The sequence below is a fragment of the Dicentrarchus labrax genome, unplaced genomic scaffold, assembly GCF_905237075.1.
Source record: "Dicentrarchus labrax unplaced genomic scaffold, dlabrax2021, whole genome shotgun sequence".
Lineage (NCBI taxonomy): Eukaryota > Metazoa > Chordata > Actinopteri > Moronidae > Dicentrarchus > Dicentrarchus labrax.
In genome coordinates, this window is record NW_026136705.1 from 29107014 (window position 1) to 29133899 (window position 26886).

Sequence of the window (26886 nt, forward strand, 5' to 3'; positions counted from 1 at the left end):
TCTATCGGCAGAAATTGAACATAATATTTATTTAATATAATATTTCTTCTAATTTCATGTCTTGGTGAGCTAACACACCCTAACCCTACCCCTAATCCCTAATCTAACTAACAGAAAATTAGGATCATGGCTTAACAAGTCAGACAGAGCAGTTATTTGCTGATGTTAACGATAAATGTTCCTACTTTTCTCGCAGCCTGCATCAGTGATGATGCTAAAAATATGATTGTTTATCTCCAAGGCGTGACTGACAGCCATCAGCAGTACTGTAGTTATGCACTGACGTCACTGTTTCAAGTGACACCACCTGCCTCACCACCGCAGGGTGGCCAAACAAAACCAACCGGTGTCTGCTGTGAATGAAGTAAGCTGTGAAACCAGGAGGGAAACACATCGAGGCCATCAAAATCCACAGTCTGTGGATGTTGAAATGTGGCCAGAAATCGAGTTTCCTGACACATGGCAACCGGAGTATACTGTTTGTATACATATGTATATATAGTGTAGCGTTCTAAAATGACACCAAACAAAGCCTGAAAGTATAAAGTACAGACATCTGGACCTCTTTTAAACGTTGCATAGAGAGTTAATCACTTGAACTGATATGTTTTTTATTCTCAATAATGTAATGTGATTAAAATCTTATCATTAAAAAAGATCTTTCCTAGACATGGGTTATAGGTTGGCATTATGTAAGACATCAAACAACACTGGGCAGTACAGACTTCAGTAAACGGCACTTTTTTGCTATAGTAAAATGTAATTTATTTTTCCTAGTCTCTTCTTTTTCTTGATTTCATGGACTACATTTGCAAAGAAATACAAAATTACAAGTAAGGGTAATTTTCCCAGTCACGGTCTGAGGCCCACTAATATCCCTCAAACTCATAAATGTCTGAATTATAACTGAAGCAAATGTACCATAAAATACTCATTTCAAAGTAAACTCCAAACTGAGCATCCACCACAAATTAGTTATTTCTGATAGTGTGAAAAAAATGTACTGACAAAATGTCGGTCTATACTGATATTTTATGGGCCAAACACTGGATAATGTGAAGTAGGACAATCATGCTGAAGCTCAACATCAGTTATGGCACTGACCTTTTCCTATAATTGCAGCAAAGAAGTGCGAGTCATTTCATTAGGCCTGCAATATCAAACAGTTTGGATATTTTACACTTAGTAGTGTGATTTGTGAATGATTGCTCCGTTTCTGCAAATGGAAAGGTCAGTGCCGAGGCCGGGCTCTTTTTGGAAATAAAGTGCTTGGCCAAGCAAACGAAACAAGACAGCAATCAGAATGTTAATAGTAGTGAAGCACTGCGGCAGGCACTGAGACAGTCTGAGTGTCTGGACGTAGCAGCGGGGTCAGTCTGGGCATGAACTAGCGCAGTTGAAGAGTAAGATGACGAGAGCCGACATGACTGGCCCCGCTGTAACCTTGGCTTCATAGTGTAGTGAAGCAATCCATAAAACCCTTCCTTTCCAAGAATCAGAGGGGAGAAAACACAGGGGGTAAGAAGACAGTTGGCAATGTCTGTGCAATTTGTATGAGGTATGTACACTCAATACTTTCTTTTATTCTTCCTGGTTGAGAGCCAAATCACTGTCTTCTGTTTGAACTATGATGCTGTCTACAAGGGCTGGAAAATAAAGTTAGAGAATTACCGATATTATGGATCTCTTGTGGACCAAAATTCACTCATACTATAAATTTCTAATGTCTATACACTGGCAACAGCTACAGCAACAATGGACATCTAACCAGAGGGCCAACCAATAGGCTTGCAGCGGTAGTCTGTGTTACACAGTGTTTGGGCATACACAGATTACATTACTTGCCCGCCAACCCCCACTGCTATTTGGATTGTATCAGTATTTGCTATAATTAGTATTAGATAGATAGAGTAGCAGGAGTCAGAGTTCCCTTATAACATGACAAGAGAAAGGAGAGTTGACCGACAAGATGAAAAGCAACTAAGACAAATATGGCCCCCTCTGATCTACACATACAAGTACAAAGTAAGATGTCATTGTTGGTCGTTGATGGATTACACTAATACATTTTTCTTGTTGGGAAACTTTTATTGCATTTAGAGTTACATGGCGAGTTGCTGTCGACTCCAGTACCGTTATCTTTACCTCACTGGTCTCTCCTCTCCCCCGCTCCATGTATGTTTCACCGAGCCTCGCCCTCGGTTACTGATGTCGATAACTGGACATTAAGCATCATAGCCAAATATCTTTTCTTGGTAAATGTCCTGTGTAATCGGTAACACCGGTATGGTCGTGAGTTTATAAACTGGTGGGAAAATGTCCTCACCGTGGCATCCCTACCAACCAACTAGCCAATAGCGCAGTGTCTTTAACTGTACTTCAACAGGACACATCATAATTTAAACGGTATTAGAAAGTAAATACATGCAATGGCTTTAAAGATAATTGCTACATTTTCTCATATCAAGGTCAATTATTTATGTTTATCTAAAATTTAGGCCATATCGTCGACCTTCACTGCCTGTCACACAGCCTCAGTATTACCATGAGTCAGATTTTGCCCAGGAATATGTGATCATACAGTTAGTCATCTGAACATTCAGGGGATTGTGTTCTTATAAAACGATCAGTGACAGATTAAAAACAAATGATGCAGACAAAAAAACGCAGCGATCAGTGGGAGAGACGGAGGCTAAAATCTTGGATATGTTGTGATTTCAATGAGATTGTGGAGGAGAACTGGTTACCAAAGACACCGTCAGCATTAAGCTATCCTATCCGTACAGGCAAGTATTTATTCAGTGTGTCAGGGAAATGTAAATGTTTGGGTGGCCTGTATTTTCTTTTGATTACACCCATGGGGTCTAGAAACAGCATTTTAACCATGTTGTTAGACATTTCTTATTTATCTTACAAGATATTTAAAAGTGAATGGTTATGTTTTTGTCTGTATGAAATGCGTGTTTCTGCATAAAACATCACAACATGACTGTAAAGCAAAGCTGCTCTGCATCATAGCATCTGTTCATCGTAGCCTAAGGGAAGTCATTTGAAAGTTGCCAACACCAGTATTTGCTGGTGCTGTGGGAGAACTTACACTGGTGTGAAAAAGTGTCCCACTGTGATACGAAAGGCATGATACAGCAGTACATGAACTACACGGGTGACTCCATCCAGGCAAAGAGTTATGCTGCTGCACCCGACCTGCGGTTATAGGACACTTGGAATCAAGGTGACAGTTAAAGAATCTCTTCTCTTCACTCTTCTTTTCAAAATAAAGTAGTTCACCCAGTTTTTTTCCTTGACAAATAGTCATGTTCTTGGGGTACTAAGGTAATGACTACTCTTTTTGAGTTTTGGTGTGAAATCAAGTTAGTGTTTTGCTCGTCAAATCATGTCAACTAACTACAGAATTGTTTCTACGAGAGAGAGAACCTACAACAAACGAATCCTTTAGCTGTTAACTCCCGTGTGCTGGATTCCCGTCTCTCATCTTAACTCCCCGGCATGCCAAGGAGCTTCGCTGACTGTTGCTCAAAATAGCCTCCAGAGTATTACTCCGAAATGTCACCAAAACAGCTCAAACTTTGACAGCGATGGATTCCTAAAAGGCTTTTGTCACCGTGATTGTGGCTACGTGGCTGCAATTGGTGATAGAATCCACAAGTCAGATTGTTAGAACTAACTACATTTGTTGGGCCTGTCTGATAATGACGGACTCACACAGAAGATTTTTATAGCTACCGTTGCCTGTTGCCAATTCAGTCAGACCACTTTGCTCAGTCATCAGTAAGCCGATGCTTTTGTTTACATGCACCAAGAGCTTCTTTTTAAGAGTAACCATTTCTAGCACTCAGTGTGAAACTAGGAAAGCATAATTGTATGTAACATCGGAGTATTTTTCAAAAGTGTCAAGAAGATTGAGGGTGATTTCTTTCTGCAGTATCTGAATAATGACAGTGTTTGCTGATCAAATATTTCATACTTTGAGAGACGTTCTGTTAACTAGTTTATTTACCCCAGTAAAATTAGGATTGGCCATTAATCATGGCCAATCCAGTACCCGGTTGCGACTCCTTGTCATGTTTGACTGTCACTGTGTGACTTGGTAGAAGCTCCAGCAAGAAAGACAAAAAAAACAAAAACTAAACTTGTCACGTGGTGTCACTTAAATAACAGTTTCAGGCTCAAAGAGGAAAAATTATCCAATATTGCAATTGGTGATAGAATCCGGCAGTCAGATTGTTAGAACTAACTGCATTTGTTCAGCATGTCTGATAACAATGAAGAATTCACTCACTCAGATGAATTTTACACTAGAAGAATGTTTTCACATTCATCTGCTTAAAGTGGAAAGCTTCTCTGTGTGTGATTTTAAGGGACGGGGCCTACGAGCACTATTTGTTCCACCCCAAATAGTTTCAGAGTCAATCCTGGTCCAATATTTAATTTACAGAGAAATAGGAGACATCTTGTGTAAGATGCAGGACTTTCACTTGTAATTAGGGCTGAACGATTAATTGCATTTGCAATAATATCGCAATATGATAAAACGCGATTTTCTAACCGCAACTTGCACGATTACAAGGTGGTCACGTGGCGCGAGTGACAGAGTGGAGGACTCGGCTGCATCAACTTTTTATGCTGACCTTTAACCTGTTGCGCAATGGCCTCTGGCTCAACGGAACAGTCAGAAACTGACACAGCTGAGACTTTAGTCTCGAAGAGGAACAGCACGTCGGTGGTGTGGAACTATTTTGGTTTCAAAAAAGAAGATGCTGCGCAGCGTCAGGTGTTGTGCAGAGCATGCCATGCTCCTGTTGCTACTTCACGGGGTAACACTACAAACTTGGTCCAGCACTTAAAAAAATACCACAAATCAATGTATGACAGTTGTATAGCCAAAATGCCAAGCACCAGTGCGCCAGACAAGCCAAATACCTCAAGACAGGGATCACTGACCGAAATGTTTGAAAGTGTCACTCCATATGAACGTAATTCAAAACGGCACAGGGAAATCACTCGGGCAATAACCGAGTTCATAGCCAAAGATATGATGCCTCTCAGCACGGTGACCAAGCCTGAGTTCATGGCATTGATAAATACGCTTGATAAACGGTACAGTAAACCCTCCCGTACATACTTCAGTCAGACTGCCATACCGGAGCTGTACAAAAAGTGCAAAGAGAAAGTCGCCGCGGAGCTTAAAAGTTTTTTGCTTCCACTACTGATATGTGGTCAAGCCACATATCAAGTGTTGTTGTTGTTGTTGTGTACTTGAGATAAGTGAGGTTGATCTATATTATAATATTCAAATTGTTTTTTTATTGTCTAATTTAAAAGTGCATTTCTCCGTTTTTTTGTTTATAACTTTATTTACTTTGATTTTACAAAATATTTTCAAAGTAGTAGAGGCAAATTCTATGTTTCAGTTGTGTGAAATGTTACTGACTTGGAAGCAGTAAGATACATATAATTTTAAATTATTTTTTTCTTAAGACTGTAAATTTTGCACAGTGTTTACCAAGTGCATGCCTTTGTTTAAATTAAATTACTTAAATGCACAGTGGCAAAGCCACAGATGTTTCTGTAATGAGCAGTTAAATAAAAATGTAATTTAATTCATGGCATACATCTTTTAATTTAATTCTAACAAATAGGCCCAGCCTATGGGAAAGAACATTTTATACTAAATGTATCTAATATTTTGTTGGTCATATTTAAATCATTCATTATGTTTTGTTGGGGAAAAAAAGAGGATAAAATAAAAAATAAATAAAAAATCGCATTTTAAATCGCAATTGCAATATTGGGGGAAAAAAATCGCAATTAGATTATTTTCCCAATTCGTTCAGCCCTACTTGTAATGGAGTATTTTTACATTGTGGTATTGGTACGTTTGCTTAGGCAGATTTGAGTGCTTCTTCTATCACTGCCTGACGGCTCATTGACTCATCATGTTGGCCATCAGCAGTGCCTGAGCGTGACAGCCCAAACTGAGCTTGACGCCTGTTGAATGAGTACAGTAGAGCGATTTCTTCCTGAATGGCGGCTCACTGTAAAGCAGTGGTTTGGAAAATCCGCTGACCCTTGAGTTTCCACCCTCTGGCAACAGTGCCCAGGAGCCAGACATCCCCTGTGCTCAGGCTTAAACAAAGAGCGGGGATGACGGCTGGAACTGGAGCATGCAAGGAAACAATGCACAAGTCCCGACCTTTCCACTCCTCCTCCTCCTTCCTCCCCCCTCCGAGCATCCTTCTCGCCTTGTTTTTTTCCCATTTGTTTCGTGATTGCTCTCACAGCACGAATTATTCCCCCTTGAGATGCTAATAATGAACTTACTAACATTCCGTCTCAAGTAAGCACAGTCACTTGTGTTCCTGAAACCTTTTTATTAAAGAACAATGACAGTAACATTACAGTTTCTGCCATTGCTTGTCATGGCAACATGTTCATGTAATGCCACTTGCTGGATTCATTATTAAACATTATCATTAACTAGAATAATTAAGTCGCACTATGATCTGACAAACATTGACAGGATGTAACAGTAAGATTCTACAACTTTTTCTAATAAAAAAATGCATATCCCAAAACAGAACACCATAATCTTAGAATAACAGGTTGTGTTCACAGACGACTAAAGACAGTTGCATCACTGAGCTGAGTTTGCTGTGTGAGGGTTAAACATGTTGTGGACTGATTTGAGGCATCAATATTTGTTTGCCTTTCTGGGCACTTAAGCATCATTAAGTATTCGTATAAGGGCGGATATATATCAGTGCTTTAAGAGTTTCCCAGCCGTAATTATGACTTGGATGTTGATGCATTTACAGCTTGAAAAATGGTAATTACAGCAACTCCCATATGACATGACCATGGCATTAGTGTTTCCTTCAGCAAATTAGAACATTATAATCTGGTAAATCTCAGAAAATCTTGCCCAATGACACATAAAACACTTCCTTATTATCCTATAAAAAGCAAATATGTCCTTTAAAAAGTGTCACAATTATGTATCAACAGAAAGGCTATCATTAAAGAATATATAACGGGACACTAAAAACCTAATCTTGATGTCACATGGTCTAAAAGAGTACAATTTAATATGTCTGAATGGCTGTACAAGTTAGTGAAAACAAGTAATGAAATTTTACAATCAATGTACAGTATACACTACTTCCTGCAGCCTTCTTCATAAACTATTGCATAATCCTGTAGTTTGTATGAGATTTATTGTCCTTATTATGTAAATTCCTTTATTACAGCTTTAATCTTCCTAAAGTACCAATGTTTGGCTCACAGTTTACCCTTTAAAAATGCATCACTGATAGAAATTTCATATCTGGCTATTATTTTCTCCACGAATGTACACTAATGCCTAATGACATTCTCCTAATTACAGTTTATTGTTTCCAAATCATACTTCCAAATTTAATCTGCTTCTGCACTTTTGGCAGCATAAGACTGGGCCATAAAAACACCAATTATAAACCATTTACTTCAGTTTATGTTGACAGGGATATTACAAGGTGATTTATGACTTTCAATCACACAAATGCATAATCCTGTTTCCTGAGAAAACATCTTAACTGTGTTTACAGGTGCACTGAACTTTTGCAAAGATTGTGAGATTACGCAGTTACACATGACGAGATTACAAAAAGAAAATGGGAGAAATACCATTATCGCAGCTCCCTCGAGGGTTTGCTTCAAAAGCTGCCGTGAGCCTTTGCCCCTGTCTTAATTGATTTCTGAAATGCTTTATGATTACACAGTAAGGGTTCTGATTTACCTCCTGTAAAGCATTAGTGATCAACAACGTTGATGGATTTACCCATGTCACCCTCCTTACTTCTACTAACAAAAGGACCATACCGGTGCTGTTTTATGGTTTAGCCCATTAGCAATAATTTACGTTTTACTTTACAATGCTCCAGTGACTGATTACCAAGCTTCCTCACAGTCATTGGTTTGTTTAAGTAAACTATCAGCAATCAACTTGCAAAGGACTGAAACCTGTCAGCATCCATTGTAACTGACACATTTTTTTGACACAAACACAATCCTATTAAAGTTACACTCATAAATGTTGGAAAAGAAAAAAACACGTATTTTTTATGATTCTTTTTACTGTACAGTATCATAAAACGGGTTGCAATTGACCCTTACAGGATACTTCTTTGATCGCCTGCTACTCATGCCTTGCCAGGGGCTCAGGGAGGACACAGTCACAGGAGTTTGTGGTGAAAGGGTGAGGTAGACAGAGCTAAGTGTGCTGGTCAAAATCTTTTTTGGGTTTTTGTTTTTTTGGGGGGGGGTTAACATTTTTATCTCATGGATTGCCCTGGCAGTGTTGCAGTGAAAGGCCAGGTCATGAGGATTTGAGTTCACTGGTTAGACTCAGAGAGTGATATCTAGCTCAGTTATAGTTATGCCACCTACAATGAAAACATCTGTACTGTAGATGTGCATTTGTTGTTACTATCACTTAATATTAATGTTCTGTGTAGTGACAGCTTGAGCTTATTTTTTACAAACTTGAGTCATGAATTATTCATTATTGACTGGTGATTTTTCCTTCTAAGTGGTCACATTAGCCTCCCAAAATAACAACAATGACATTATCTGGCCAATTTCTTAGTAAGCAAACACTCTGTGATACCATTAGAGCATCCATTGTGGTATTCAGTGTATTGATTAGGTCCAAACGACCTAATATACTGAAATTTAAGGGAACCATTGGTCACCTGGAAGGACAAAAATCAATGGGGAAACGGTCAGCACTGATGTAAAGTATATACAATTTGTAAAGCTAAAACACTCAATCAAGTATGATCCAGTTTAAAGAAACTGAAAATTAAAAATACCCTCAGCTTCTGGCCTGAGCAAGGTTCAGCCAAGCTGCTTAACCGCAAAGATGCTGCCTGGCAGTGGGCCCAGCTCTCAAAACCCACAGATTGGTTCATCAATGACACAACTGAGCTGCTACTGAAATCAGGCTGCACCAAAAGTAGCAGCTGGATAATTTAAGGAACAGCTATTCTCAAGTGATCTGACCCCTAAAAAAAGTTTTGGGCAGACTGAAAGGGAAGTAGAGGGAAAGCTTTGTCACCACTGCCAGTCCAGTGCATCACTAACAGTACACGTGTCACAATAATGTGTAAATAATAGACATGAATAAAGCCTATGTTTAAAGACCGCTTTTACTGAACAACCCAAGGAAGGTTTCGGCAAGAACTAAAGTGCCAACTACTAAATTTGTTCAGTGGTGGGCATTGTGAAATCTCAACGGGTAAAGAGGAGGTGTTCATATTCAGTGCACTTTTTTCCAAAAGCCTTTGGCAAAATGTGAAATGGTGAGGTGAAATGACGTGAAGTATTGGTTGGGTTGTGAAGTGTTTGGTTGTCAAACACTTAAGTACTACTGTACAGAAACTATGCATGTTTCGGTGACCCACCTGCCCTTTCCATCAGTGCCACCTTCGGGTAAAAGTATCTACTTGCACAAAAGAAACATCCAATGAGCCTATTTCTTTAAAAATAATGGCAGTATTTCTGTGAAATCTACTAATGATACAATGCCCAGAGGATAGATCTATGTTGGACACAACATGATGGTTCAACTTGCACCACTCTCAAACAACAAGTCGGGTTCTTACACCACTATTGGAAAGAACACTGCCTTCAAAAACTCAACTCAAAATTATTCATACGACTCAAGTAATTTCCCCACGGGATTATTAAAGTATATCTGATTCTGATTCTGATATTATTCCTTCAGATTTCCTCATCTGCCACATGGTTAAGGTTTGGTTAGGTTTGGGCCTTAAAATTGCTCTTGTGGGAAATTTGTGGATTAAAATAAATACTTGAAGGTGAAGGTTATGTGAAGACTGTTGTTTGAGTTAAAAACAACTTTTTTGTTAAGGTTAAGAAAACATCAGGGTCTTGGTTTAAAGAGCCCAATGTTGACTGTTGGTATGAAATGTAAAAAAGAACAGTTTCCCATCACAAGGTCACAACCAAATTTATTGCGAATTTTAACAGGATTTCGAGTAAATCTGCTAAAGAAAATGTGATGCAATGCCATCCACTACCGTTACTTGATGAACTATTTTTTTCAGATTCTTGAATTTCCATCGTTTTCAAAATTTACATAGAAATACATTGAGTAGCTACTGTAGAAATACAGTAGCTAATGGGATCTAAATAAAACTAAAGAAAATAAATGGCTGCTGTTCATTGAATACTGCGGCCAGTCGGAACTGGCCACACGTTTTATTATTGTATGATCTGTAAAATTGTTCAGTTACACTTCAGAGTGATTGGAGGTTTGAACTTAAGTCGAAACAAAAATAAATTCTACATATTGTCAATGTACAAAAACATTCAAAATTGCAGGTTGTTGTTATCTTTTTATTATCTAGTCTGAGTGCATCAACCAGCAGGTACCCAATGTTCTTTCCCGCAACATGCAGCCACGTAATTCACAACCCTCTTATTTCTTTTCTTTCACACTATCATGTAATTTACAACTTGCAATTTGTTCCGTACGTTCCATATAGCATGTACTTGAGTAGCAGAAATCCATTAGCAGGTCAACAGTTACAGACAGAAGTAGTGAGTTTTGTTCTTTTTGAGCTTATAGCATGGGTGTGGTTGTGCTTTCCGACGATATGCATGTCTAAAAACCTAATTTTAAAAGCCACTCAGTCAGCTGCCTCCAAAGAAATTACTGAAGGAAAACAAAGGGGAAAAAAGGAAGTTTTTAAGGCTATTCTTGCAGAACTTGCACTGGATTTACAACAACTGTCGTGGAACTTGGCTGGTATTTTACTCTGGTGGGTCACAACTTCCATTTACGGCTTGAAGAAGTCAGCTTTCAGTAATGCCTTCCCTGCAGATATGCTGTTAACCTCCATCATTCAAGCCTTTTCTCACCAGGCTGTAATTGTTTGAAGGAGTGCAAACAAGGTAAATTTTGTTCTCCGTAAAAAAAGACTTTCTGGGACACAAAATTATATTACAAGGAGCTGCCTCTTCAGTTGGTGTATTGATACAATTTATGGGCTGTGCTTTCAAAACTGAAGTGGTACTGAGCCGTGTTCCTCGAGGAGGCTGCAAAAATGATAATTTTCTTCCACAGTGATACATCACTTTAAAGCCCCTTTTTTTCATGCCACACTCATTGTTTTATGACCAGAGTTCTAAATATCATTAACAACAAAGCATATGCTCAACATCATCTCCACTCTTTGTAGCTGACCTGGGAAGGGCTAGTTAATTACAGAAAATACGGCACTCCACAATGGCAATTTTATACGAGCCCATGTAAATGAATAATTTAACATGTAACTCTACTTGTGCTAAATAGTATTTTTTTCCGACACAATATTAACCTTGATATGCAGCAGGACTCGTGAGATCACAAAACCACGTGAGGATCCACCTTGCCAAGCTTCAAGCTTTGTACTTGTTTTCAAACCACACGCTATCTACAGTATGAGTTGTGGGTGTGATTTAACACACAACCTGTGTGAGAAGTGACAATTAATTATTTTCCATGGAAAAGATGTTTTCTGGCTTCGGTAAGAGTTGTACTACGCTGTATGGTTGGTTGATCTGGCTGAAGCATACCTGTGATAAACGGTGACAGATAGATGGTTCATCCAATAACCTACCAAATAGCTGCCTGCCTCTTTCCAAATGTATATTCCAGTGATGACTTTCCGGATGGTTCTGTGTAACCACCCATCTGGCGCAGTCAGGTTAACACAATACAGGCTTCTTAACCACGTAGTGTAGGAATACGTGTTAAGCAGACATCTTAAAAAAAATTATAATAACGTGGAGAAATAATATATCTTATATCTTACAATATATCTTAATATATCTAATTTGTGCACAAAACACAGCAAAATGTCGCATTTCAAGACTTGTAGCCCTGTAATTTTGCCTGATTGTCAGGTCAAGAACTGTTTTTTTACATGTGGGAGTCTTCAGCACATATTTGACATATCTGTGGCCATTATTATGCAAGCCTTTTTGCCCGATATCTTCACATTTGCTTGCATTTAATATTCAGCCTCCCACTTCCCACGCCACTGCACTGCACCATGTTGTCTGCTGTGTTAGTACAATGCACATTGCTGCATCAGATGACCAATACACAACAGCCAACTGAAATTTCACGAAGGGGTTTACATGCAAATCTGGGTCTGTTAACCAATTTATATTTTCCTTCATTATTGCTTCACCATGATTAAAATGCTAATGATACAAAACCATTAAACTACCATGGGAACATATTCATTTATAAAACGCCACTGCTGTATACATACAATCTCTGGGCTGTCTGTTACATATAAAGTCCTCAAAAGGCAACACTCCCCTGGGCTTTTTTCTCATTCCACTTCACTGGGCCGAGACTCGAATGAGTTGCATAAGACTCCAACTGGACAAATTAATCTGTTCCTGTTTTTGAGGCTGCCATCACAGACATTAATCCAGATGCATGCTGTTGCTCTCCAGTTTAATAACTACCCTGACAGTCACCGTGCTGTTTCACTGCTTGTTTTATTCCCTTTAAACTAGGTCTCACTTGTGTTTGCTCGTGCTGTTTGTCAGTCATCCGCATGATGCCTGTTGTTCCTCAGCTGTAACCTGTCGAGTCATTTGTTTTAGTTTTCCTCTCTTCTCCTCTGTTGCTTGTGTGTGCACCATTGTTGTTGGTTTTTTTCTGCTCTTTTTTTTTATTTTTCTACAATTGTTCCACATCATTGCTATAAAACAAACTGTTTTCTCATTGTCCTGCCTGGCTAACCTTCAGTCCTTATAAACACTTTGTGTTTGTCGGACTTTGGGTGAATCTCTTTTAATACTGTTGTAATACGGTTACACACTAAAGTGCACCGGGAGGTAGTCTTGTAGAATATCACCCTTGTTTGCTTTTTGAGACAAGGACAGTACAGTGAAAACACACTGTTGCCAGTGGCAACAAGCCATGGTTCATTTCAAGATGTTCAGGTGGGTTTTCCTCCTTGACCCACACTGCCCTTGTTCTGTGCTGAACGCCTTTGTTGACAGATGAGTGAATGAAACTGCGGGGAAAGAAGCTCAAAGTTAGTAAAGCTGTTGGTGTTCCTGTGCGCAAGTGCTTGAATGGCCAAGGTCCTCCTCTCTACCTTGCTACCATGGAGCTCTGGAGCTCTCTGTCAACATGTTCTGTCCACACGACAGCTCACATTAGGAACTGCCTTTTGACAACCAAGGCCATCAGCAAACCTTCTCTGACCCTTTGTACAGCACTGCTTTTCATCCGTCAGAGCGAGGCCTGTGGGATGTTGAATCATTTTAACGAACAAAGCCGATGGACAGCAGCTATTAAATACTTATTTTAAGACTTGAACATCTGTCTGTTAGACAGTCCACTGAACACCCACACAAATTCATGCAGGAAAATTGATCAGTAGGTTCCACTTCACTTTATATGTACCCAAATGATGGCAGCTGGCCCTGAATCCTCTTGTGACAAACAAACTGAAGCCGACTGAGGCAGTTGTGTCTCTGAAGATGTTCGTGTAGACCTGGGTGCTGCCAAAGCATACTTTGTCATTGCTGATTTAGCTAATTTTGTAGCATCTCAGTGTTCTCATGGTTCATTACCTTTGGCATCTGCTGCTGTCTTTGACCTTCAGACAAACAGAAAAAAAAAGAAAAAGGATGCTAAAAGAAATAAAAGTTATTCATAGGTTGGCCTGTAGTTAGTTGGAAGTTTGGAAAAAACCTAAAAAATATATGTAAAAATATGGAAAATATAGTTTACTATTGTTCTTATTTCATTAAGGCTCAGCTATGAAAGAAGAATCATTGTTTGTTCCCACAAACACACTCCGTATACACTTGGTGATTAGTTATTGTTGGGCCTGTTTTGTTAGATCTGTATAAAATGAAATCTTAATAAATCTCTATTTTATCTTATAAAATTGAAAATTGTGAAAGAAATTATGAAGGAAAAAAAAGTTATTTTAACTTTGAATTTAAGACTCATGGCTTCTGACGAGTTTAATTTCTTCCCAGAAACAACCACACCTTTATCAGACCAAGCAAAATTAATAAAGAAAACATTTTAAGGCATTCAGCAACCAAGGCCTTAAATTTAATATAATTTAATATATTTTAGGACTGTTTAAACATTTGAATCTTCCTGATGTACTTCCTCTCACAGTGGGACAGCAACAGCACATTCTCGTCTCCTCTTGCTTGAACAAGAAATGGAGCAATCAATAACTATGACATGCATACATTAGAAAGTGCTGGTATGCAATGTATTGTGTATACCAGGGCCAAAACTCTAATTCAAAAACCGCCAATACTATTGGCAAAGTATCATTTATTGAAAAAATTAAAAATCGGAATAATCTGTATCAATGTTAGAAATCCCAGATCGCTCCACTCTCAGTGAAAGCACAATGATATGTATCCGTCAGAGTATGGTTTGCCAAGTCTGGCCCGCATCCCAGTTTGCAGTTGCGGCCATGTAAGAGCAGGATACAAACTGGGGATGAAAGGGTGGGGGCGGCTGCTCGGAGAGGTTGCATGCTTGAATTAGTGCAGGTTCCCATCAGCCCCTGAGAGCGCTGGAGCGAGCTACCACACATACACAGCTACAGACCGAACAACACACCGCGCGACGCACACGCACGAGCACACAAACATTGGCACAGTATCACAGCATCTCCAAGCAGCACGCTGGGTTTTTTTTTTTGTAATGGACACATTTAGACATATAGCATGCACACAGACACACAGTTAAAAAAATGGCATCTCTGCGTTCGCTCTCACCCACAGGATTTCTCCCTCTGAGCGGACTAAATGCAGAGCAACTGTTATGTAACTCCAGCTGTTCCCACCGCTCGGTTAATACTCTATCAGAGAAAGCCTGCGCCGCATTCAGATTCAACGCCTTCCGCCCTGGCAGGGAGCGACAGCCCTGGGCCCGAAGCTACTGTCACCAACAGCCTTCGTTCAATTTAGTGCCATGTCCGCTTCATGAATATTCCTGTGGTGGTGGAAAGGCATTTGCCCTATTTATGACTTGGCCATATTGGGTTAACATCATACGTGTGGGAAAACAGGAACAAATGATTGCGACACAGTCGAGTTCAAAGCACAGCTGAACAAAGTTCAAATGGAATGACATTTGAATAGATGTGGGAGCAAAACATTAGTTTCATGAGGAAATGGAAGATTTGTAGTAGACTCAAATTTGCACTTTATAATAACTGGCAAAAATTATTAGCTTCTGTCTGTTTAGTTGTTTACCTACTTGCCATATTGATTTTTGGGTGTGCTGGAGAATATGTGGAGATACTGCAGATTTATGCATGTGCGCAGGCTCTTTAGCCTGTTAAAGAATAAAGAATTAAAGAATCCCAGCTGATCCCCAGCTGCCCATTCAGAGACAGAGCAGGCAAACTGTCAAGCTGAACTGAAAACACTGACCATGTCCAGTGTGCACCCAGTGGGGATGGAGAGCTTAGAGTGCAAGACGAGCCCATCAGCCAATCAGAATTCAGACACAGAGAGCCGGTGAAAGAGCGGCTTTGGTTCATGCGGAGGAGCAGGGATGGAAACATGCGACCAGATTTCCGCTGCACATGAAGACTAAAACAACAAAATGCGACATGCAGAACATGAATGGGAAATCACAGATAAAGACAAATTCAAAAAAGAACTGGAAGGCTTAGTCTTATACAGCCTAGTTAAGCAGTGAATAGTGTTACAGTGGTGTTTATGAGTTGACATTATGAGTTGTTTGGAGTCAGAACCCAGTTGGGAATCTCCTGTCTTGACTTGGGACTTGAGTGTCAACTCTTGAGACTTTTTGTACTTGTGCCTTGCAAAAACAGTGGCTTGGGACCACCTCTGCTGCTGCTAGTAACTGATCTAATTAAGACACATCACAACATTGTCACAGTAGAAGAGAAAAGTGTACAGGGGAAAAGAGAAATGCATAGAGAGAGACAGAGAAACAGAATCTAGTGCAGCCTCTCTCTACATAAGCCTGCTTAAGATATCTTGATTGTTTCTCTGGGTGATAAAAAGTAGTAAAAGTAAGGGTGATAGAATGTTGTACTATAATATGTTAGTAGACATATAAAATGAGCCACCTTACGTTAAGTTTTTATGATATTCAATCACATTACCACCTCATTCTAAATTCATTTAATGGCTGTGTCCCTGCAGCAAGCAGTACAATACTAAAATCCTGATTTACTGCACAGACCTGAGTTTATTGCACATATGCAAAAGATGTAAAACCCAACCAGAGCCTCACAGAGCATGAATGAGGCTCTGAGTGTCATAATGCTAAAGAAAGTAACCACACAGTGCTGAAAGTTCTTCTTGTTTGTGGCCCAGCACCATATATCCGCCAAATGACTGGAGTCTTTTAATTGACCTTACGCAGCAAAGGAAAGTGGATGATTAGCTGGCATCGATCTGAGGCCTCTCACGACACCCGGTGACATTTCCTCCCTTTTTTTTATTTTTATTTCACGTTTTGCATTGCTTTCTTTTCTTCTCTCCCCCCCCCCCTGTCAAAGCCCCACAGCTGAGTGAGCATGCAGCAGAAAGCTAATATCACCACACTAATGCAACCCTTCATCTTCCAGCCCCACCCCTGCTTTCTCGTGGCAGCGGCGCGGACTGTAAAAATTATGGATTTCCTTGCAAATGGAAATGGGAAAAATAGGCAGGGGAGGAAAAAGACAAGGAACAGAAGCCCTGGTTGACTTGAGAGAGACTGGGGGCCGCTGAAAGCTGAGGTCTTGGTTCTTTACAGATTAGAAGATCAGTCCTCCCAGCACTTCCCCTCAGGGCCGAGCAAAAGGGGAGCTGTGGAGAAAAAGCTTTTATTCTGATGCAGCTCTGCCAGCGTTTCCATCCCAGAGCTACGGATGCTCAATCTCCTCTCTGAACCAGCTCCCAAAAAACAGGCTTTCCTGCTGTAATGCAGACTAAATCTCTAATTACAATTTTGGGCTTGAGTAGCAGAAGTCATAATTATGGTACCTCTTATTATGCAAATTAATTGACTGATTCCAAAGAATTAATTACCTCTTGTCCCAAGTTTGATTAGCAAATGAGAGTTTTCGGCTTTTATTTTGATTTGGTGTTTGGATTTCTTTTTTCTCTCCTGGAAAGAATGGGATAATAAGGAAACAAAAGGTGATGCAGATGCAACATGCTGGGTGAATGTGAAATTGAATGGGATATTTACTCAGAACTACAACAGATGAGCCTTTTTGGAACAGACAGTGTCTGCAGATATCAGAGAGAATTTCTGCCTTTTTTAAGGAAATATATGAGAAAATGAAGACATTTTTAGTTGAATTATGCAGAATTGTAAGACTTTGGGATTTTCTAAAATGAGGAAGCTGCAGAGAGGCTGTCGTATGTTGAGTTGTGCAAACTTAATAGCTTACATACATTTACCTCTGTTCGTGTAACAGGTACAAAAATAGGTAGAATAGTATAGTACAAAAACATCGACTATAAATTTAAACTGATGATAATGTTATTAATTTTAATCTATTTCTAAAATGACTGCATTGGACACCCTTGTGTCTGTAAATAATAATAATACAATGATATTTGAAACAGTCGTGTGCTTCCTCATCTGAACAAGAAGACCCTGTCTTGTTTCAACACGGCAAAGCCCCTGTGCACAAGGCCAGGCCCGTGATAGAATGTTTATCCCATATTGGTGTGGTCTGCACAGAGCCCTGAACTCAACCCCATCCAACACCTTTGGGTTCAACTTGAACAAGGACTGCGAGCCAGGACTTGTTGCCCCGATATCAGCGGCCAACCTCACTGATGCTCTAGCGGCTGAACGGGAGCAAATCCCTGCAGCCAAGTTCCAAAATCTGGTGGAAAGCCTGGAACCAGGCAAGTGGAGGCTGTTACAGCAGCGGATTAATGTCCATGGTTTCATAACTGAACTGAACCATCAGTTATGGGTGTAACTGCTTGAGCGTCCTCAGACTTTTGGCCGTTTAGTGTATATTGCAGACCTTTTCAGAGGAGCCGCAGACACTCTGAATAAAGCATGTAGTCAGTCACATATCTACTTAATGACTAGAGTCTAAGCACATCATCGCCTACAGTATGCATTCAAATAGAGTTGTATCTCCTCACCCTCCTTGACATTTTCAAAGTTAGCCCACCTCCAAGAAAGCGTGAAACGAGTGGTCCTAATCCCTGTCTTAGCTCTGACTCAGTGCCTCCGGTTCATCTCCAGCAGAATTCAAAACAAAAGGCCTGGCAAATGAAATGCATGGGCGGAGAGGGAGCACACAATGTGGTCCACCTGAATAGACCGAAATGAACTAGTCTTGACAAAGCCGGGGGGGTAGATGAGAAAGGGTTCCGTCAAAGCTCTGAGGCCTGATTTGCCTTACTGAATGAGAAAGCCCTCAAAGCTGGAAAAAGCCAGGCCCTTGACTTGTACCTGCGACTCGCCCGAAAAAAAATGAGACACATGCTTTCCATTCTTCTCAAGTCATTATCACCAGATCACAACTGCAGCCAGAATTAACAGTTTAATTGCTTCTGTTAAACAGACAGAGACAGGCAATAGAAGAACTATTGAGCTGAATTCAATGAACCGCTGTCTTTAGCGTCTGAACCAGTGGACAAGGTCAGCGCTCAAAGTCTCAGTAATAATGCAGGTGGCAAGGAGAATAGCTAGGTGCCAGACTAAAACAATCCAATCCACATCACACATCAGCATCAGGCCTTTGGGTTTGTTTTGCAATAAGCTCGCAGTTGTCATTGGCAGGGCTAATTATGAGGGCAGCAGCTATACTACAGGATAAATCACCACATAACAGAACCCTAATTTTGTCTGTCGGGCATTTAAATTCTTCCTTCCTATGGAAGATAACAGGAGCATACGAATAGCAATTAAATGCTGCTCAACTTTGGTGAGATTACACTCCTGAGAGAGACAGCCAATAAGAGCAGGTTTATTGCCTCTGAGAACCGAAAAGGAAAAAGACAACGTGGTAAGAAAACAAGAACGTTGCACCAACTGCAACTCGTACAAACTCGTATAAGAAAGCATTTCATTTTAGAGACGAACATATATGTCAAAAGCGTACGTCACTTTTATCCAATTCAACACACGTCGTGCACATTTGAATGGCTGCTAAGATGCTGTGAAACTGTACACAGTATAGTCTATACAGCCTGCAATCTGAGTTCTGTTTGATGAGCAATATACCGCAGCATTTATGAATGCTCGCAAATCTCAGGGTCACCTTTGACATTAAAAGGAGATGCTCTTTACGGTGACTAGCGCAGGCATATAATGCACAGTTACTCTCACAACTTCAGCCATTGACAAACTAAATCATCTTGAAAATGAGCAGAGCAAACACACGGACGCAGAAACAACTCGAAGTACAAGGCCAAAAAGAAAATAGGATTATAACTTATATGACTATGTCAGATTGTTGACCAGTTAAAGGCAATAGGGTATTGGGGTAATAAACACCAGAATTTTAAATAACAAGTCACACTCGATTGTGACACAGCAAAATGACATCCCTATAACCAGACAAGGACATTGATATTGGATGATTCTGCGAAACCCCAAATTAGGTCCAATGATTATGTTTAACATTCACTGCCAACATTCTAAAAATGGATCATAAGATCCTGAAGTATCCTAGAAATATAGGCTGCAAAATTAATAAGCACTTCCTTGCAATAAAGTAGGTCTTAATCGAAATATTACAGAGATGTCCTGGCCTACAAATCTTCTCCAGAAGTGAGATATTTGGTAAAGATCCTCAAAAATGTATCATCATGATTGTAATTGTTTCTTCAGTGAATATTAAATTTGTGATTTGAAAAAGATTCCCATATTAATCGTGAGTCATACAGCAATATATGTCAAAATAACTGCAATATGATGTTTTTACTATGTTATACAGCCCTGCAATAAAGATGTCTCTAGAAGCTTAGTGACAAAGTGACTACTTGGTCATGCATAATATAAAATAACATTACAATACAGAAAAAGATGGTAGCTGATGAGCATTTAACAAGCTTTTAAGGTCAGTGAAAGTAAGAAAAACACAACCAGGCCAGTAATGTGTAATACGGCCTGAATCTCACAGCAAAGAGGAAACAACACTGTGGCAATATATCTGTCTTTTGCAGTGTTTCAGCAGTGTACTATCTGACAAAACAAGGAAATGCTATATGCTTTTGGACAAAATTGAAAAAAAAAAAAAAAGGCTTAAAAACATTCACACTTACATGCATGTTTCATCTTTAAGTGAATTGTTAGCTGGCGTTAAACATCACTCAGTACAGCTATCAGATGTCAGTATCCGGCATGTCTGACTTTTTTATAACTAAACCACATCCACACAAGCAGTGTTTATCTTAGTTTTGTTGGTTTTTGTTTCCTTGGAGATTTGGAGATGTTCTTACTCGTTTCACATTCACATCCCACACGCTTCGTGTCTCTGCTACAAAGACAAACACTGTTGCTTCTCACAGAGCAGACCTACCCAACTACTATATCAGGCTATTTACGAAATGCTGCTTGACATTTGCTTTCAGGATGGTTGTGGCCCTTTCCAGTAGGCAGGAGATAACTGAAATGGGATCAAAGTACAGAAATAAAAGGCTGCGGAAGGTTGAGTGGAGTCGTGATTGGATTGAAAAAGTTATGCACAGTCGGACTTTTAAAAAAAAAACTGAATTAACATAGAAAAGACTGAAATGAAGAATGTGCTCGCTCTTTGCTCTGAGTTTCCATCCCACACTTTTTTAACTTATAATCAACAGCAGTAAATAAGATTCCACTGTGCGTACAGTATGCAGCAACCACCCAGCCACCTTTCATTCCATAGGATTTACGTCTATCAGACAGTTCGGCCCCTTGGTGGAGGCGGACAGCAGGGGATGGGGAATGAGTTTTCCCTTCGACATACTCTTTTTCACTTCTATTGTTTGTCCCCTACCTTAGAGAAGGCGAGGCAATTTGTCGGGCGTGTGCACAAAGGTGAGGGGAGTTCATTCGTACAGATGGAAGTGACTTACGGAGGAGTGAACTCTGTGTCAATGTATGAAAGAGTTGCAAAGTCCAAAACTGAACTGTGGGGCATCATGCTACATACTCTCAAATAGAGGCCTTTATTTATTACAAATATTTTAGATATTAAGACATTTTACGCAGGCCTGTAGATAGTCAAACTATTATATTATGTCTGATTTTAATGAAACGCCTTCTTTTTTCTGATCTGCTGGTATGTGCTGCTTTTTTGTTATAAATGCAAACTCAAAACTTCCTCCACATTTATCTGTTATCTTGATAAATGTAGGATATACATTTCCACAGCACTAATTCCATCAGTAAAACAATTAAGTTATGTCACACTCATTACTCTGCTGCTCTTCTGAGTTTCTCTTCATAACAGAAAATACTGTTTTCACTCAATAATGAATTCAAATTGGTTTTATATCCATTGCCAGAAAACTGAGCACTTTCTGCATGTTTTTCAAAACAAGAAAAACTACTTAAGGAGCACAATACGTCACTACTGTGCGAATAGGCTTTTGTGAATGTGAAACATCAACAAGTTTCATGTATAATTCCACCCCAGAAAAATTACACTATTTTCATTTAAGACATACGTATTTAATCCTAATTGCAAATATCAGTCCAACATTCTAGATTCTTTATATTCTACAACTGAGCAACATAAACTTCAGTGGTCTTATTTTCAATGATACATAGTTGCCCAGCCAAACTGAACTAAATGTATCTCACCTGTAAGGCTGACCTACCTACTTACTTAAAGTAACCAGACCACTCTTATTGTTGTATTATTGTTGAAAAACTCTACATGATGCTGTGATACTATGACTTTCTCATTTGTGCAGTATTAACAGGGATCTGGATATCCATGCCCACTGATTTTCCACATTGACTGAAGCCAGCAGGGGGTACAAACTCTCAGGACATCGCTGCGTTTTGTTCTGCTTTTACAAGGCAGTCATTTTGCTCAGCACCTCACCTAATGACTGTTTTGATGAGCACAGAAATGCCACCCTGGTTTCTGTGATTCAGAAATCAAGCTGTGAGGTGGGTTTACTGTTATCATCAGACCTCTACTTTCAGTGGTCGGGTGCATCTCCAGCTCCCGTTAGGTCTGGATCAATGCATGGTCAATCCTTTCGCTGAGAGGATGTATCGATTTGGTTTCCTCAAGCTGACCAACCTCTAATCTCTTGAAATGGTGTGGTGCTCCGCCTGCTCTTTGGAGACACTGTATCCTACCTGAGCCGAGGCCTTGCGCTGAGCACAGAAATACAACTATGTCAGAGAAATCTATTAACTGCTGCTTTGATAGTCTGTAATGTGAAGCATGTTCGATATCAAATACACGGCCTGCCTCGGTAGCGGTTTAGGAGGCTGCTCTGAGCTCCCATCAAATAGCTTTGTACACATGGAGAATGGACCATCTTCATCCAGTATCATGCAGATTTCATTGGAAGGACTTAGCGTTCCACTACAAATTGAAGCCAAACTACGAAGTAAAAAATTGTTTTCTTTCACAAGGAATCATCCTTTCCAAAACTGGCTTTTGCCAGAGAAGTAAGCTAATTCTGTGTTCTGACAACACTGCTTGAATGCCCAAAGTCACTGAGCTACATGTGGTACATTTTAACCCAATTAGGATTACGTCTTTTTTCTTCCACCTTACCACCATTTCAGGCATTTGGGGAACACATCTTCACCTATTCTCTGATCTCATAAAGACCTTACTTCCATTAAATGACAAGACTGAGTTAATGTCTTCTAATAGGCCCATAAGTAGCATTCTGAAAGCAGACGCTGGATGAGAAGAGAGCAAGCAGCATCATGCTAATGAATGTGTACATAGCGCTCCATTTGGGTCGAGAGGAAGAAAAATAAATTAGCAAGTGCTAAGCATCACATCTCAAGCCATATTTATGTCAGCTGGGATAAGTTTAGTGTGAATGAAGCCACAATGTCTTGGAAATGATTAATATTTGATGAAGGCTAAGTGCAGGGAGGGAACCATAAGGTTTAGTTTGCTGCTTGGGGAAGTGTGAGCAATTGTATGTGACTAGGAGAAAAGGTCAGCTTTGTTTTGGGATCAGTGTAGGTCACCACAGAGTATTTTCCATCTTTTGTTTATGGGTGCGTCTTTGCTATAGTTTATTTAAATTCTGCAGGCTAATTTGATCTCAAGTCTTATTGAGCAGGGTTTTATTAGGAGGGTAATGTTGAGCAATTGTATCAGCCGAGTTATAGCAGTAAAGCTCATTGCACTTTGATAAAATCAATGGCGAGTGGAATTAAGTTACCAATTAGAAATCATTTTTGTCAAATGGTGCAGTGTAGAGCCAAACAAACCAAACCACAAATAAAAACAGACACAAATAAAACATGTAAGTACAGTTTGGATCATAAAGAATAAAGGTTGGGCAACCTTGTCACAACAGAAGCAAATGTCTTCCACACTATGTGAATGTGAACATTATGAGGACAGGTCGTAATGTGTGAGGCTGTTATCATGGTCTGGGGTAGATATTCCACTGAAGGGAAATCTTAATGCCACAGCATATAGTGATATTTTAGACAATAGAGTGCTTCAGCCCTAACCAACACCTAGAGGAAAGAACTGGAACACTGAATGCAAGCCGGCCAACAACAGCGGGCGAGCTCTCTAACGCTCTTGGCTGAATGGGAGCAAACCTGCAGCCAGGTTTAAAATATTGTGGAAAGCCCTCCCAGAAGAATGGATGCTGTTAAAGCAGCATATCTGCCTGTGGTGCTGAAATGTCACATCAACAATCGTATGGATATTACCCGTTTGTAATATGTACAGTGTAATGTAGTTAGTATAGTGTATATGAAGCAGCTTTAAACTTCATGAGCTGACCCAATAATATGAACATTTCAAGAAACTCTCTTTTTGGCTTTTGGTTGTAAAATATTAACCAATAAGATATGAATGCATATTTAATGAACAATTATACATTTTAACTGATGCAGTGTATTATTGCAGTGACACACTGCACAATCCAACAGACCTTAAAATAGTCTATCAGTTGGCAACAGTATGGAGCTTATTAGTGATAGATTAATTTCAACCTGGGGAGTAGAGAAGCCAGCCTAATCCTAGTCATGCACAAGCCAGGATATGTTATCCAAAGCTGTTCAAAGCATCTAAATATGGAAGCAGTGGGTTACTGAATGTTTGGCTGAAATATATTTCCATATATGTATTAATACATTAATACAATGCATAAATACAAGCACTTCAGCTGAGGTCAGGAGGTCTTGCAGCTGCTTGTGGAGATTCAAAGAGGTCAGATCACACCAAGTCTACGTCTCATCTTTCTTTAAATGAACTGACTGTAGGGCAACTCAGAAACCTCATGTGCATTTTAAGTTGCCTCTTTATTTTCAAATGCGTGACTAAGACTGGCTGAGGTATAAGCTTTGGTTTCAAGCATGAACTAATTTTGACATACAAACTGCATGTGCAGTGCTATATAACTAACTTATTTCACTATGAATACTGAAAAGGTTAACACAACTGAGTAAGCACCCTTACTCTACAGTAAATGCACATGGCTGGTTTTCCGTTTTTCAGTTACAGCCAGTGGGACTCAAGCATATGGACTGACAAAAACAAAGAGCTGAAACCTGCTAAAACCTGCAAGTCGCTGTGGACCAGAGTGTTGATTCTCAGTGGGATTGGCAGACTAGCAGCCCTTTTGCATAATATTATAAAGAGTGTAGTCAAGACCTGATCTCTATGAAAAAATAATTCATATTTTGATAATAGATTCATTGTTTTGAGTCATTTGTTTAAGGAAAATGTCCAAAATTCTCTGATTTCAGCTTCTCAAATGTGAATATTTTTTGGTTTCTTTAGTCCTATATGACAGTAAACTGAATATTATGGGTTGACAAACAAGACATTTGAGGATGTTATCTTGGGCTTTGAGAAACTATGTTTCACCGTTTTCTGACATTTAATGGCCTAAACAACTATTCAATTAATTGAGAAAAATATTGACAGATAACTTAATAAAGAAAATAATTGTGAGTTGGCGCTATATGATAAACTGAATCTGACTGAATGTTAATATCAGTTTAAAGTCTAAAAGTCAGGGTTTTATGGTTTTATGGTTTAATACACATTCACCAAAAAAGAAACTGCGGTATCTGAATTTGATCCAGGTTTTATATACTGTCCTGTAAAGTTTTTGTCACTATGACTACTTTGCTGTTGCTGATGGCTGCTGGTTATGCATAGGCATGCACGCACAGGCAGGTAGTGAAAACAGCATGAAGAGCTGAGGCTGACTGATGCACTATTTATTCCATGCAGGAACATGGTGATGGTACACTGATGGCGGTGCGAGTAGGGAAAATTACCCGGCTGCCTCTCCACAGGCCTGACTGATTATTCTCAAAGACTAGCCTGGGTGCACCATAATCCCCTTGTTTCTGGGGTGGGGGGCTGATTGTGCTGCCATACATGCAGGAACCTTAATAAAACAAAACTTCAGAGGAAGCCTGCAACATGGGGGTGTGCTAGGTTGGGAGGAATTAAAGCATGAATGATCTACCAGGGGTCTGTCTTGTTATAATACAGATGGCCGTCATGAAAACATATCAAATGATGAGAATCTACATTTCTGATTCAAGATGCACTGACTACAGCCAAGGGAAGCCAGCTGTTATGTAGTAAGAGTGAAAGCATGATGTATAGCCATGGAATGATAAAACCATTGAAAACTTAACCCCAACTTGAACAAAATGTTCAAAAACAACATTTATTTGAAATATTTCCTGTTTCGAAAACAGTATATGTATTTTACAGATTTAAATACATCAGTGTTCACTTCCTGTAGTTTTTATTTACAATGGTGGGGCATTCGTAATTCATATTTCCAGTACTGATTTATCTATCTATATATCTTTATTTAATTTGAAGATTCCTTATTTTTTGATAAATTAATTAAATTATTTGATTGACAGAATTGTTTAATTAATTCCTTTTCTATGGAATCAGACGGAGAAAGACAATTCTGAAACAACTTGTAGGTTTGAAAAATGGCTTTCCTTTTATTTTTTTTTGGTTTTTGTTATCTTTGTATCTTCTACTGAAATAAAGACAATATACCCCAAATACTGGGGAAGGTCATGGGTCCAATATTAGCCTGTAGGCTCACAGAAAATAATAATCACAATAAGAAAGGAATGAATTAAAAAAAAGAACTAAATTAACAAATCAAATTAATAAATTCAATCAAACAATAAAAATAGAGAATATAACCTCACTGGCCTTTGTGTGGCTACGACCCTGTTGATAACTAACACAACTCGGTTGTTTGGAAGTGGTTTGCTAAAACAAAAGTGTTATTTATATTATAAAGTCAGTTACTGACAGTATAAAAAAAACATCTCTGAAAAACAATCCTTTTAAAACCAACACTCTGACTCCCAGCATCGGCAAACCCACACAAACTCCAATACTCACTAACAGCTTATGATACAGTGACTTTTAAGTAGCTAGTGGGAAGCTAAAAGGGCTGCTACTAATGATTATTGATTAATCTGTGGGCCACTTTCTCAAATATCTGTTTGGTCAGAAAATGGTTAAAAACCGAAAGATATACCGTTTACTGTCATAGAAGATGAAAGAAACCGGATAATATTCACATTTGAGAAGCTGAAATCAGAGAATTTGGACATTTTTTGATCGACTCATCACTGCAGCCCTGGAACCTACCTATATATCTAAATAA

The 26886-nt window shown here is 39.3% G+C and overlaps 1 protein-coding gene across 5 annotated transcripts in view; it reads right to left on the reverse strand.

Moving 5' to 3' along the window:
- cadm1a (cell adhesion molecule 1a) overlaps positions 1-26886 on the reverse strand; it is a 382815-nt gene that overhangs the window by 334153 nt on the left and 21776 nt on the right. The gene's annotated exons all lie outside the window — the stretch shown is intronic.